Source organism: Solanum dulcamara, chromosome 12, assembly GCF_947179165.1.
Source record: "Solanum dulcamara chromosome 12, daSolDulc1.2, whole genome shotgun sequence".
NCBI lineage: Eukaryota > Viridiplantae > Streptophyta > Magnoliopsida > Solanales > Solanaceae > Solanum > Solanum dulcamara.
The window spans coordinates 34,331,686-34,341,597 of NC_077248.1; the positions used below are offsets into that span (position 1 = coordinate 34,331,686).

General features: G+C 38.1%; 1 pseudogene; it reads left to right on the forward strand.

The window, feature by feature from the left end:
• Positions 1–8,840: 8,840 nt before the first annotated feature.
• On the forward strand, positions 8,841–8,959 carry LOC129877921 (5S ribosomal RNA; annotated as a pseudogene).
• Positions 8,960–9,912: the final 953 nt, after the last annotated feature.

A 9,912-nucleotide genomic window follows, 5' to 3' on the forward strand; every position in this document is an offset into this window, starting at 1 on the left:
GTAAAGGTAATAAGGGAAACAACATATCATAGGAGTCAAAATCAAACTTAAAAATCATACATTTATGTCTAATCATACCTCTACTAAAAGACTTAGCGGGGGCTAAGCCATATCCCTAGAAACCCTAATAATAAATGGAACAAGTACCAAAAAAGAATCCAAAAGTCTTTACATAACATAATCTAGAAAAGAGAAGGGGTATTGTTTCCAAAACATGGGCACTCACCAACGTAGTAGCCTTCAACGATCAAACTAGCCACGAGGAGGTGAATGTGGAGCAAAGTTGGTCCCTACATGGTGATATAATGTAGGCAAAAGAGTATGCGTTGGTACTATGAATGTACTAAGTATGTAGGCATGCATGAACCTTAAGTAAACATTTGAACATTGATCTAGAATAAAATATAGTGTAATGCATGCATAATCAATCGTGTAAATAATATTTCATGAAATCTAACATAATCCCTACCTTGGCACAGGGAGACTACTTTCCGGATAGAACTCCATCAACTTCATTCATTTATTTAATGTTTAGGGAAATTTGTGGATCCACCAGCCTAAACATACAAGGGCTCCTATGTTAGCGTATAGTTAATGAGACAAGGGGTTGCTACTAGGATTCCATTATCAAATCCCACCTCAATGCCCCATTTGGTGCTGAGTCAATCCCATAGAATAGTTCATAGAACATAAGAACATAATCATTTATGTTGCTTTAGATCATCAAAATATCATTCCATAGAATAGCTAATGAAAACCTTTCATTTGATTCACAAAAGTGAGAATTGGCCTTTCAAAAGTGGAATACATCATTTCATAATCATTTCATCCTTTTTCATTTCATAAGACTCTCTTTAATCATAGACAATTGCTTTCATAAATATTCATTTTGGAGTCAAACTTTCAATTCAAACTTCATTGAGAATATAGTGAAACTAAGTGGGTTCTATTCAATCAACTTTCAAATCATTCAAATATATGATAGCATGCCTGAGTGAAATGAAATAAATCAATTAAAACATCTTTAAGCAACCCACCAATACACTTTAAAACTCCTTTTCATGCCTTCATATAAGTACCTTTGATAATCCACAATTTCATAAAATTAAGAGTCAATATAAACCAATATATGCAAATAAACATCATATAGACTATAATCTATTTATTTGGCATCATGATATAAAAACCAATAAGATTTCACCAATTGAAATTGAACTATTGAGTTTAAAAATTACTTGGGTTCAATGGGTGGAAGAACCCATGAATGAGACTCACAGACCTTCGGGAATAAATCCCAATACAATCTTGAAAATGGAGGCTTGAAGCTCTTGGAGTGAAACCCTAGCATTCTTGGTGAATAGGAAGACCTTGAGAGAAATTTAAGAGGTTAGGGTTTTGAGTATTAGAACTTTGAGTGAGAATAATGAATTTGGGAGGGCCAAGGATCATTTATATAGGGTGAATTTAGTCTCCAAAATGACATTACTTTATTATAAAAACACAAAAAAGATGAAAATACCCTTTTTAAAATTGGCCTAACTAAGCTTAACGGACGACCTATCATGATCCACAGTCTCACCATGGCCCGTGGTAAATCACTTGGAGAAAAGATTTTGGGGTTTGCAGGGAAAGTCTCAGGACTTGTTTTATGGAGACCTTCACGGTTTGTGGAGGGCATCACAACCCATGAAATATGATCATGATGCAGGACCTATAGGAGGATCTGTAGAAGAGACCAAGATGGAGCACACCATTGTTCGTGAAGAGTTCCACGGCCTGTGGTAGTTTTTCGTGGTCCTTACCTTGAAAGTTTTCTGAGGGCCTAAGAGAAGGGGTCACCACGAAGGGCACTGTGGTCCATGATAATTACCACGATCCGTGGTCCTATGCTGTGGTCCCTTACTTGTAAGGTTGGGTTTTAGAACCTCTACCATGTTGGCTCACCGTGAGGCATGGTGTAGACCATGGGCCGTGATGGACATCCGTGGTCATCATCTAGTGCCAGTTTTCTATATTTCTTTGGAATTTCATTCTTTGTTCCTCGTATTAGCATTTTTAACTTTCTGAGTCTTACAATATCTCTCCTTTGGGAATATTTGTCCTTGAATGAGATTTATTAGCATTGAAAAGGAAATGGCACAAGTACTCTAAAACAATCCATGAATTTCTTTTTACCTTAGGATTGAGTAGAATGAAAGAGATAAGGATATTGCTTCATCATATCCGCTTTCGCTTTCCATGTAGCATTTTCCATTTGTTGATTTCTTCAAAGAACTTTGACGGATGCAACTTTCTTGTTCCTCAATCTATTAACTTGCCGGTCCAACATTTCAACTGGGACCTCTTCATAGGTCAAGTTTTTTTCAACATTCACTTCTTCCAATGGGACAATGAAACTAGGATCACCCACACATTTTCTAAACATGGACACATGGAACACTGGATGAACCATGGCCATTTCCCAAGGTAATTCCAACTCCTAAACAACTTTTCCAACACGTCTCAAGATTCTATAAGACCCTACATACCTAGGGCTCAGTTTCCCCTTCTTACAAACAGAACTACGCCCTTCATGGGTGAAACCTTCAAGTATACCAAATCATCCACATTAAACTCATGATCCCTGCTCCTAGTATTGGAATAGGCCTTTTGATGACTTTGAGTAGTCTTCAACCTTTCTCTAATGACTCTCAACTTCTCCAAATCATCAATCACCAAATTGGGACCCATAAAGGTCATCTCACCCACTTTGAATTAACCAACCGGAGGCATTGTCTCCCATACAATTCCTCAAATAGCGTTATCCTGATACTTAAGTGGTAGATATTATATAGGTGAATTAGTTTTTGAATTGTCTGTTAGGTTTGCCCATTAGTTTGAGGATGGAATGCGGTACTTAGATTCACTTTAGTAACAAGACCCCTTTGAAATGATCTCCAAAAATAAGAAGTGAATATGGTACCACGATCCAAAATAATTGACAAAGGCACACCATGCTACCTCACCAATACCTAAATGTACAACTTAGCATAATCTTCGGCACTATACAATGCCTTGACCGGTAGGAAGTGGGACAACTTTCTCATTTTATCAACAATTACCCAAATCGAGTTATGATTATTTTGACTACGAGGAAAAGCTACTACAAAATCTATATTTATATCTTCCCATTTCCAAGTGGGAATTTCAATGTCTTGGGCTAGGCCACCCAACCTTTTATATTCGATCTTAACTTATTAGCAATACAGTGATTCAGCCACAAACCTTGCTATGTGCTTCTTTATGCGACTCCACCAATAAAGCTCCTTTATGTCTTGGTACATTTTTGTCGAACAAGGATGAATAGAGTATGAAGAATTATGAGCCTCCTTCAAGATAAAACCCCTTAGGCCATCTACATCCAAAACACATAACTGAGCTTGGTAGTAAAGTACCCCATCTCCACCTTGTGAAAAGACCTCTACTTTATTTTCTTTTACCAACCTCTTTAACTCTATGAATATTGGGTCAAGGTCTTTTTTGACTTAACATTAACCTCCAAAGATGATTCAGACCCGTTATGAACAAGCCAACCACCATTATTGGAACCACTCAACTTCACTCCTAATCTATCTAACTGGTGAAAATCCATTACCAATTTCCTCTTTTGTTCATTAACATGAGACACACTCTCCATAAATACCCTACTAAGCGCATGAACAAGAACATTGGCCTTACCCAGATGGTAATGCGCGCACTAATGTCATAGTCTTTGAGGAGTTCAAGCCACCTCATTTGCCTTAGCTTGAGTTCTTTTTAGTTAATACATATTGGAGACATTTGTGATCGGTGAACAGATCCACATGTACCTCATAATATAATAACGCCAAATGTTTTACAATGTCTGCTAACTCAAGATCATGGGTAGGATAGTTACATTCGTGCACCTTTAATTGCTTAGAAGCATATTCTATAACCATGTCATTGTGCATCAAGACACAACCCTAACAAATATTAAAAGTGTCACGACCCAACCCTGTAGGCTATGACAGGTGCTCCAACTGGGCACTCGTGTATATCCCTGCTATCTATAAGTAAATTTGTCCCCTGTTTAAGTTATAGCATATCAACAGGCAAGATAACATATAAGCCGGCGAGGCTTATTATAGGCACCGTTGTACATACATGCATATACAACCCATACACAATCCACATACATGTCCACAGACCTTTAAGAGTAAGAATAATAATATAAGGTGGGATAAGGCCCCTGCCATACGCATGAACAAATAAATACATACATCGAGGGATAATACCAAAACTAGGCTCCAGCACAATGAAGCGCTTCTGAACTGCTGAGTGGAACTCCTATGCTGACGGATCCCTAAAGTGTGAATCTGTACCTGCGGGTATGAATGTAGCCCCTCCGAGAAAGGAGGGGTCAGTACGACATATGTACTAAGTATGTAAAGCATAGACATCATAAGGAAATTACAGTCGGCGTAGGGATGCAAGGGGAAAGTATAACATTTAACCATTTACCGTACTCGCATCATATAAAAGAAACTCATATATATTACCATTACGTACTATGCCCAGCCCATTTTGGGGACTCGGTGTACTATATACATCATTCGGTCATCATATGCACATATATATTATTAGCGTTGTCGAATGTATAGCCCAATCCATGTATATAGTAAGTACATGCTGAGGATCGTATGGCCCGATCCGCAAATTATATAATAATGCCGAGAAATGTTCGGTCTGATCCACGTATCATATAGTAATGCTGAGGAACGTTCAGTCTGATCCAGATATCATATAGTAATGCCGAGGAATTATTGGTACGATCCAAATATTATATATACATACATACCCGGCCCTCTAGTCAGGGACTCAGTGAATTATAACTGTAGGACCATCATAGGGTCTGACGTCATTACCACCTTATCACATTACATCATCATACATATATATATATATATATATATATGTACCCAGCACTCTAGTGAGGGACTCAGTGAGTTATTCATGTCATTGCAATATCATTTCCTCATATAACGTACCCAACCCTTTAGTGAGGGACTCGTTAGATAATGCAGTGAACTACGCACCATTACGTACCCAGCTTGGGACTCGGTGATAGAAGGGTTACTGTATACACGAGTAGAGTAGTGAGCAACCATATGAATTTTAGATCATATTTGAGACTCGATGGAATACCAATACAAGAGTCATGTCAAGTACCTTTTGATTGCCACTATGTATTAGGTCAAAATGGAACTTTTGGAATCATATTCCCATATCAAGTCATCATCAAATGTCTTTTAGGAATCAAGAAGTTGGCTATCCCAGTGGATTTAACAAGAGGAACTTCCTTGGAATCGTATACACTTCATCTATTTTTTTTATAAAGAACAAGTCAAAAAGAAAGGAAGATTAGCTTTACATACTTACTACTTCCCAATGTATAGAAAAACTTGAGAAGCAGTAGCTCAATTATTGAAAGAGTTCCAACATTAGAGGATGAGTAAGAAACACTTAGGAATGGATTCAACTTCGAGATTGTATCATCTTTTATAAACATCTAGGACATGCCAAAAGAAGAGAAAGAATAAGCTTTACATACTCTCTACTTTCCCTCATGGAGTCATCATATGCATATATCGTACCCGGACCATCATGGCTTGGTGAATAATTATAGCATAATAGCATCATACTTATATCAAAAGCATACCAATAGGAAAGAAGGATAGATCTATTTACTCATGCCAAAGACATGCCAAGAGAAAGGAGATAATGTCACATACTTACTACTCTCCATCATATAGAAGCCTTGAGAGGCAATAACTCAACTAGTATAGGAATTCTACCATCGAGAAGTGAATAAGACTTATGAGTCATACTTGGGGTTATATGAATGGAATTATCCCCACATTTCGTATATCAATCACTTAAGGCTAAGACATGCCAAGAGAAAGCTTCACATACCTTTTTCGGGATTAATTAAAATCCGGCTTGCCTTGATACCTCCTTAACCTATTTGAAATGAAAGTAATAATAAGATTAATATCCTTTCACTTTCCAATATCCAACTCTACAACCAAGTACTAATAGGAGTTATTTCCTTATCCATTACCCTCGACTAGTTTGTTACTATTTCCGATGCTATCAAAAATCGGGCAGCTTTTCCCCTGTAACTTTAATATCCCCGAGGTTTTAACTCGAACATAGTGCAAACAACCATACCAACAACAAAAAGCAGAAGCATATATACTATTAAACCACCTCAACATTACCGAATACAACTCCAAACAACTAGTTCAAAACTACGATACAAAAATATAGTTTTTAATCTTTATTTCATAAAATTTGTAACCATACCAAACAGAGGATTGTGTAGCTCAAACCAGCATAACCCACACCCTTTTTAAAATACTTTAAATCCTGCAACACGCAACCCAACCATCTGCACCCATAGCACCACAACGACAACCCACTACTCGACTTCGATTTAGCCATAACCACTTTAATTTAGTTTGTTTCTAAGGTCAAGCATCCTTATGAAATTTTTCCACTTGCAGCCTTATTTAAGATATGTAATATACCTCATAAAAACATAATAATCCCCAATTTGAAAGGGAAGCCCTTACCTTGCCTGAAACTCATCAAACTCGTCGACACTTACCTCGTAAGTTCCTTCAGCGCGACTAAAACTTTATGGTTGTTTTCTATCCTTTTGGGGATGATTGAAACCATAAATTTAAATTAATAACACCTTCATACCATCATGGTATACCCTAAATAATTAATTCATAGAATGAAATCGGAGAACACACCTTTTTCTCCCTAAAACTGTAGCTCTCTTTCTCTAGCTTCAAGTTTTCTCTTCTCTTCTTCTTTCTAGAATGTTCTTTTGATAAAGATGAACTAAAAGATAAGGATGGGCTAAAAGTCATCAAACATACATATATAGGCTACTTTAGGTGGTGACATGTGTCAACCCCGAAGGGGTAACACATGTCAAGCCCTAAGTGATGACACATGTCAAGCCCTCATTGGGCCAACACACCCCTTTGCTCCAATCACAGGCTGTCACGTGGCATGTGGGGGGTTCCACCACCCTTTCTCCAGCTACTACCATATGTCACTCTCTCATGCTACCATGTGGCACTCTATTTTCCCCTCGTGGGTTCATAATCTTATCTTACTTTACGAACCTATATAATCCTTGCTACATAAGCTTGGTATGTACTCCAATAGCTTAAGTATATAAGAGACTTAAGAACGCATTCCAAAGTACAAAAGTATGGGGTGTAACATCCTTTCCCCTTTAGGACATTCGTCATCGAATCTGAACCAAAACCTTCTTTAAGATCTTATATAGATTATATAGAAATTCCTATCTATTGCAATAACACATACTTTCATCAAGCTATCACTATTAAATTACCAAAAGTTGGGATTACCTATAGCGTAAGGAGTAGGTATGGATACTTGTGTTTCATTTCCTCCTCCAGTTCCTAGGTCATCTCTTCACAATTTTTATTTCGCCACAATACCTTGACGGAAGCTACATCCTTAGTTCATAATCTTCTACTTTGCCAACCCAGGATGGTGATAGGTTGCTTCTTGTAGGATAACTCTTCTGTGACCTGGATATCCTCTACGGGATATACCCGGGTTAGATTAACAACATACTTGCAAAGCATTGATACATGAAAGACTGGATGTACTGCTTCCAGATTCGCTGGTAAGTCCAGCTCGTAGACAACCTTGCCTATTCAGCAGATGATCTGATAAGGTCAATGTATCTGGGACTAAGGTCCCCTTTCCTACTGGATCTCATTACCTTCTGTGTGGATGACACTTTTGAGAGTGCTTAATTATAAATTAAAACTCTAGAGATTGACATCAATTATCCAAGGTATGACTTTTAGCGACTTAGAGCTGCTAATAATCTCTCCCGAATAAGCTGTACATTCTATTCTGCTTATTGAACCATATTTGGGCGTATTAGTCATGTTTTACTACCATCAAACTAATCAATTAGCGACCTACACTGTTCGCCATACCAAGTCTCATATGGGGACATTTGGATACTAGAATGATAGTTAATATCATAAGTACTTTTGATAGGTGGTAGGCAATTGTCCGAGCTACCTTTGGATTCATCCTTATAGTACCACAACATATCGTCTAACGTTTAGCTAGTAAGCTTAGTTTTTCCATCAGTCTGAGGGTAAAATGGTGTACGAAGACTATTTATCTACCCAATCTCTTTGTAAACTGATCTTCGGTAGTTAACTGTAACTTGGGCTCCTTTATCTAGGACAATAGCTATAGGGAACTCCTTAAGGTCCTACCACCTTCTTGACCTAGAATTTAACACCATCTCAGCTGAGAAGGTAGTCTTTGATTAGAGGAACATGGGCTGATCTTGTTAATCTGCAAATAATATTGCATATAGAATTATCTGTCCAGGGAGTACAAAGTGAGTCTTGTAGCCAAGGTCGTGTTATGGAATCTTGGAACTCGTATATTACTTCTTGCCTTCTTTAGATGACATCAACTGGTACCCTCTCCTTTTTGGGTTTTGCTTTTTGCCTATCAGAGTCGACTACCAAGTTATGCTGAAGTCCCCTCACACAATGACATGTATAGTCATTCCATGGTTTGCCTATCATTAACTGGTATTATGTTGACGAACTATGGCATACAAGTGCGCCATCTATTAGTAATTAGCTAATCCTGCTTACTTTGCTTAAGCCATTTTTTAATTCCCTTAACATAACTTATAACACTTTAGATACATAATCTCGTATTGTTGCTTCGCCGCTAGTTCAGATTCTTCCATCTCATGTGATAATAGCAGCACTAATGCACTGGATCCCATCGGAGTTTTGATGTTAAACGTGCTTGGGCGAGAGTAGTACTAGGATGGGTGACCCTCCGGGAAGTCCTCGTGTCATGTTCTATTGCAATCCTTGCAATAATGTGCGAAGGTACTCAACCTAGCCCAATATTTACCTTAGCATCTTATCGCTAGTCTTCATGCTTCGCCTAGTCCTCTCCTCTTTTATCTTACAACTGATATCGAGGTAGATCTTTAGTTCCACTACGACTATGTCTTATTTCTCCCTTAGTACTAATTCCATTTCGGTAGTTTGGCTTAACCCCTCCTTGCATCTCTCTATAACGTGTCCAAAACATCATAACTATATTGTCCTTCTTGAACCCTTACTCCTGTCACGAACCATCCTCGTAGGCCGTGACTGAAGTCCAACCAGGACCCCCATTTACATAACTATCAACTATAACAACAAATATAAGACTCATACATGGGGACCCCAATGGGTCATATATTTTCACATATATGTAGCCACTTCTATTTGTCTCATAAGGAGTTACATTACTTGAATTATGAAAGGGCGTACAAGCCGACAAGGTTTTCATAGAGTAATAACGTTATAACACATCGTATAGGCACAATTGGAATAACTTACAAAAGACCCATATACATATGTCTACAAACCTCTAAGAATAGCAACCATATCATATGGAAGGACAGGGCCCCCGCCGAATCCTTGAATAGACAAATATATACATAGAAGGTCTAGTACCCAAAAGCTTGGCTCCGATTCAATAGAGCTTCTCCCAAACTTGTTGAGTAGAACCCTAAGCTGGAGGATCCCCAAAATGTGCGTCTGTACCTGCGGGCATGAAATGCAACCCCCCCAAAGGAAGGAGGGTTAGTACGATACATGTACTGCGTATATAAAGCATAACATAGCATAAACGAGCTTTCAATTGAAATAGGGATGCAGGCAATAAATGTAACAGTGAACGAATCACTATACCTGCACTGTCTAAAATAAGGGCATATATATCTTCCTCATATATTGTACCCGGCCTGCTGTGGGACTCGGG